Here is a 6,879-nt window from a genome sequence, read left to right on the forward strand (position 1 = left end):
AGTAGGTGGCGATAATAACCTTCCATACAACTTTTAAATAGTCAATTTACTAATAAATAATTATTTTTTCACTTGACTATACAAATAAAACAGCAAAAATACTTTATAGAACACTGGAGCTTTGTTTTGAAATGGATATTTTTTGCTTGTTTATTTTGTTCTATTTTGGGCATGTTACAGAGGTTGGTTTAGGGATCACTGTAATAATTTATATTGAGAATTTTTTTGCCTGTTTTAATTTTATTATAGAATTTTTCAAATATACAGAAAAATTATAAAATAATATAATTAATACATATTTACTCAACACCTAGCTTCAGCAATTATCAACATTATGCTGTTGTTCTAGTTACTTCTATCTCTTCCATCTACCCACCAGCGCTAGATTGTCCTCATCCCTGCTAGAGTAATTAAAATCAAATTCCAAGTATCAAATCACTTGAACTATAGAGTTTTAAGAATAATTAAGCTATAATACAAAAAGATTTTACGTCCATTTTTCAGAATCCATTGTTTTTGTATTCTACTCTGGACTTTGAGGGCATTTAGGATTTTTTGGATTATATTTTTCATATAATAATGGACACCACAAAATATTTCCAGTGCTTTGAGATTTTAGAGAACATAGGAATATAATTAGCCACAAAAGGTTGTATAAAGTGTCAGTACTTGTATTTATCTATTTATTTATTTATTTATTTCTTCTTCAGCATTAGATTTGTCTATTATATGCTCACTTCAGGTCAAGTACTTTTAAAAATCAGAAGGAAATTGGTATTTTTCACTTAAATTTTTATTTTTAAATAAATAAAATTAGAAATTTAACTATTATTATAACAGATTAAAATAATATTCAATTTTCATCTGAAAGTATCCAAAGGCATGAAAGTTTTACTGTATTTTATTTAAAAAATAGAAGTACATTAAATAAATTTGGTAAGTAGAGAAAGGAAGAACACAATAAGAATTTAAAGAAAATAATGACCCATAATTCCTTAACAACCACTTGACATTTTTAACTTTCTTTTTTTCTTCTCTCTCTGTGGAGGTCTCTATGTCCCCCAAATAACATGGCTATGATCATGTTTGGTATAGAGTAAGAAGGAAGACATCTTGTTTCTGAGGTTTCCAATATCTCCAGCTATTTAGCCACTTTCAATTGGAGAAAGCCACCAAAATTAATTTTCAAGTATTTGCTAAAATAAAGGTCTAATATTTTCTGTATCTCATTATGTGCTACATAAAACTTTATATTATTGTTTTCTAAATTGGTAATTGCATTAATGAAAATTTATACAAGTTTTTAAGTTAAATAGAATAATCTAGTGTTTCCCAAAGGGCAATACATATACCATTAGTGGCACAAGAAATGAATTTTGATGGTAATTGAGCCACATTTTAAATGAATAGTTTAGTATATCTTTAGTGTGTTATAGGAAAACATAACTAGCACACAGAGACCATGATTTCATGGCTGTTATTGCCTAGGATGATATAACAGCCGGTAATTCTTTGTAAAGTCCATTTAAAAATATTAAGTAAATTATATAAAAATATAAATTATATAAACCGCTTTCCAAAGTGGCTATATTATTTTACATTCCCTCCAGGAATGCATGAGTGTTCTAGTTTCTCCATATGCTTGCCAACACTTGGAATTGTTTGTCCTTTTTATTACAGCCATTCTAGTGAGTGTGTAGTAGCCATACATGTTTTAAATGAAAAAATAAATTATTTTGCTGAGAAAGTATTTGCGGATAAATGATAGTAGTTTTTAAATATATGTCATTTGGAAGATCGAGTGTATTTATACTATGAAGCTTCAGAGGTCGAGCTGGGACTAATGTAGACTTTATGGCGAAGCAAATTCTGGTGCAAAGTTAAGCAAAACTTAAATGCTGTGGACCCTCTTGCGAAGTAGTAGCAGCCTTTTTATTGCATGTATTTACATGCAGGCGTATCAGTTAGTGCTCTTCCATCACAGTCAACAGAAAATGACTGACCGACTTAACCAGAGAAGGGATGTATTGTAAGAATATGGGGTGATACACAGATTCAAAGGAAAGGCCAAATAACTGGTACTTGGAAAGGATAGCAAGCAGGTATCTAAGCAGCAGAATCCAATGTAGGCTTTCCCCAGAGAGCTGCTGTCAAGGTGAATCAGCTCTGTTTTCTAACCTGGTGTCACTCAAGATTTTAAGGGGAGAGAATCTATGTCTTCTAAGTTGTCAAATTTATAGCAATAAATATGTTTAAAGCATTCCTTTTTATCCTTTAGTTTGTATAGTATCTATGGTGATGCCCCTCTTTCATTTCTCCTTTGGTAATTAGTATCTTCTTTTTTATCTTGATTCTTCTAAGCTAGAAGTTTATTATTTTATCGATCTTTTCTAAAAAGCAGCTTTGGATTCATTGATTTTTCTCTGTTGTTTGTGCATTTTATTTTTAATTGAAAATTTTATAGCACCTTTATTAAGATATAATTCACATGCCATACAATTCACCCATTTAAAGTGTACACTCATTTTTTTTACTATATTCAGAGTTGTGCAACCATCAATATAATAAATTTAAGAACATTTTTATAACCCCCCCCAAAAAATCTATCTAGTCACTCTTCATTTTCTTAGCATACACTCCCCCAGCCCTAGGCAACCACTGAACTACTTGCTATCTCTATAAATTGGACTATTCTGGATATTTTATATAAATGGAATCGTATACATGTGGTCTTTTGTGGCTGGATTCTTTCACTTAGCATAATGTTTTTAAGGTTCATCCATGCTGTAGCATGTACCAGTACTTCATTTATTTTAACTGTTGAACGATATTCCATTGCATCACATTTTGTTTATTCATTCATCAATTGATGGCCATTTGGATTGTTTCCATTGTTTGAATGAGCAATGGTGCTATGAACGTTTATGTACAAGTTTTTGGGTAGATATATGTTTTCATTTCTCCTGGGTATGTACCTGGCAGTGTAATTGCTGGACCAAGTATTAACCCTATGTTTAATCTTTGAAGGATAGACTGGGTTTGTTTTCCAAAGTGGCTGCATCATATTTTGTTCCCCCCAGCAGTGTGTGAGGGTTCCAGTTTTGCCACATCCTTGCTAACACTTATTATTATTTTCTTTTTGAGGATAGCCATCATAGTAGCTATGAATTGGTATCTCACTGTGACTTTGATTTGCATTTCCCTGATGGTTAAAGATATGCTTATTGGACATTTGTATTTCTTCTTTGGAGATGTGTATTCAAATTCTTTGATCATTTTTTTAATTGGGTTATTTGTTTTTTTTATTGATTTGTAAAAGGTTTTTAAATATATTGTATTTAAGAGTTCCTTATCAATATATGATTTGCAAAATTTGTTCCCATTCTGTGGGTTAACTTTTCACTTTCGTGATGGTATACTTTGAAGCACAACAGTTTTTACATTTGATAATGTCGACTTATCTATTTTTTCCTCTTGTTTTGGTGTTTTTGGTTTCTTATCTAAGAAACACTTGCTAGGTCATGAAAATTAACGCCTATGTTTTCTTCTGAGATCATTAATAGTTGTAGCTTTACATTCAGGTCTTTGATCCAATTTAGGTTAATATTTATATGGTGTGAGGTAGGGGTCCAACTTAAATCCTTTGTATATGGAGATTTGGTTGTTTCAGCATCATTCATTGAACAGACTATTCTTATCCCCTTTGAATTGTCTTGGCACCCTTGTTAAAATCAAGTGACTATAAGTGTGAACATTTATTTCTGGACTTAATTCTATTCCACTGATTTATGTGTATATCCTTTTGCCAGTACCACTCTGTCCTAATTACTGTAGCTTTGTAGTAAGTTTTGAAATCAGGAAGTGTGAATCCTACAACTTTGTTCTTCTTGCTGAAGATTGTTTTGGCTATTTGGGGTTCTTTAAATTTTCTATACAAATTGTAGGATCAGCTTGTCAATTTCTATAAAGAGCCCACTAGAGTTTTTGTTTTTGTTTTGTGGGACTTTAAAAAATGATATGTAATTGATATATTAGTTTTAGGTGTACAATATAGTGATTTAATATATGCATATATTGTGAAATGATTACCACAGTAAGTTGAGTTAACATCCATTACCACACAATTACAATTTTTTTCTTAATAATGACAACTTTTAAGATCTATTCTCTTAGCAACTTTGAAATATACAATACATTATTGTTAACTATAGTCATGATGCTGTACATTACATCTCCAGGACGTATTAATTTTATAACTGGAGTTTGTGCCTTTTGACCATCATCACTCATTTTGCCATTCCCACCGTGTTGCCCCCGCCCCGCCAAGGCAACCACTAAATCACTAATCTGTTCTTATTGTTCTTTTCTGTATGTTCAGTAGTAATGTCTCTCCATTCCTTCCTGATTTTAGTGCTTTGAATGTTCTCTTTTCTTTGCTTGGGTTGCCTAAAGTTTTTCAACATTATTAATTGATCTTTTCAAAGAACCATATTTTTGTTTTATTAGTTGTCTATTGTTTTTCTATTCTCTATTTGATTTATTACCACCCTAATCTATTATAGTCTTCTGCTTGCTTCAGATTTAATTTACTCTTCTTTTTCTAGCATCTTAAGGTGAAAATTTGGGTTATAGATTTGATATCTTTTTTCTTTTTTTTTTTTAAAGATTTTTATTGGGGAATTGGGGGATGGGAACAGTGCTGGGGAATTGGTGGAAGGGGAACAGACAAGTTGCTGTCCTTTTGTTCTTCAGTCTAGTTGTGGAGGACGTTGCTTCACTGGCCCAAGTTGGCATCATCATTGCGCTCTTCCCGGGTGAGGCAGATCAGTTGCCGGCTTCTGGACAGCCACTCACAGTGGCTGCTGGCCACTCACGCTGGCTGCTGGCCACACATGGTACCCCATGGCAACCCACTGCAGCAGGGGCTGCAGCTTACACCATCGCCAGTGACTCACAGCAGCCCAGCTCCAGGTCGAGCTGTTGTTCAGCATCTTAGCTGTGGAGGGCAGTGTCACTGGCCCTCATATGTGGGATCTGAACTGGGGCCCTCTGGGGTTCCAAGCCAGCTCTTAACCAACACGCCACTCGACTAGCCCTCTTTTTTCTTTTTTAATGTAGACATTTAAAACTATAAATATTCCTTTAAGCACTGCTTTAATTGCATCCCTTAAGTTTTGGTATGTGTATTTTCATTTTCATTCCTCTCAAAGTATTTTCCAGTTTCCCTTGTGGTTTCCTTTTTGACCCATTGGTTATTTAGTATTGTGTTATTTATTTTCTACATCTTTGTTAATTTCCCAAATTTAATTGTTATTAACTTATAATTCTACTCAATTGTGGTAATTGGAGAACATACTTTGTATGATTTCAATCCTTTTAAATTCATTGAGGTTTGTTTTATGGTCTGACATATGGTCTATCCTACAGAACGTTCTATATACATTTGAGAAGAATGTGTATTTACTATTACTGAGTAGAATATTTTGTAAATATCCATTAGTTCTAGACGGTTAACGTTGTTCAAGTGTGCTACATTTTATTAGTTAACATCTCTCTTTGTGTGTGTGTGTGTGTGTGTGTGTGTGTGTGTGTGTGTGTGTGAATGAATGACATAGTGTTTGACTGTTTTTCCCTTAGGCCCTTTGTGTTTTTATTGTGGAAATTTGTATAGCACTGTGATTTTTAGGAATACTTATGCTGAGTTGTAGAATAAATGACCATATACTTAAAATGGGTGCATTTTATTTTATATAAGTTTTACCTCAATAAAGTTGATTTTAAAAGAAATTAATTCTGGGGTAAAGTTAAGACTGTAAATTATAGTTTTTTAGAGTAACAAATTCTTGTGTTGAACAGAAAGTTTTTGAAAACTTAACCCTTAAAAGAAATTTTAAAAAATCTATCATACCCTTTCTAATGGGCATTATGTTTTTCTACTTCCATTAGTCTTGTCATATGAATCCAATATTTTTACACAAGGGCCTGATTTTTATCTCCTCTAATTGTTTAGTTATATGCTTTTCCTTTATTACTATTTTTTAAAGTTTCAAAAAGTTACTGATAACTGGCAATATCTGACCTTAAAATTTTAGCTGTCAACCATGTCAGGCTATGAGAGCATATTTCTCAACAGTCTCTCTTTAATCCAAAATACAATGTTCCCTTTCTTTATGTTCATTTAAAGAGAAAGGGTTGATTTCAACTCTTGCTCTTCTCCCAGGATTGCCTGAAAGTTAGAAAGCAATTTTGCATAGATTAAAAGCCTAAATTAACCATTAAAAGCAGGTGGACTCGTCAAGTAATCTCAATGGCTTCATTGAGAATTCAAAGGAATAATAAATGAGAGCCTTCATTATATGTCTTTAGTTTGGAAAAAATCTTTTTCAACGAGAAAGCTAATCATTTAACAAATATGTGTTCCCATGGGAAAATAATGTTTAAGTTTAACAATGATAACTCTCTACATTCTAAAAGAATGAAGTTCAACACAACAAAACCCTTTGAGTGCCTATTAAAGTAAGGCATGGTGTAAGTTTGATTTAATGACAGTATTCAACTTTGAAAGCATGTTTTGAGACTTATGGCCAAGTTTTAATGTCAAGGTCAACAAACATTGAGCTTCTAGTTGTGAGGATTAAAATGCAAGGGTGAGTGAATAATGCTGTCATTGTTTTTCCAAATTTTTATTTTAATAGATCTGTCTTGGATGGTTAGTTTTATTGGGTTGTCGGAAAAGTCATGATGCATGTTTGCGACAGATGGCACTAGTTCATTTTTGGAAGTACTAGAGTCATTTGCATCTATGTTATTGCTATGTCATTTGACAGCTGACAGTTCTAGCTTCATTCTAAAAACAAATTGAGTGATTTGGTAGAGTTT

Source organism: Hipposideros armiger, unplaced genomic scaffold (assembly GCF_001890085.2).
Source record: "Hipposideros armiger isolate ML-2016 unplaced genomic scaffold, ASM189008v1 scaffold_857, whole genome shotgun sequence".
In the NCBI taxonomy this organism is placed as follows: Eukaryota; Metazoa; Chordata; class Mammalia; order Chiroptera; family Hipposideridae; genus Hipposideros; species Hipposideros armiger.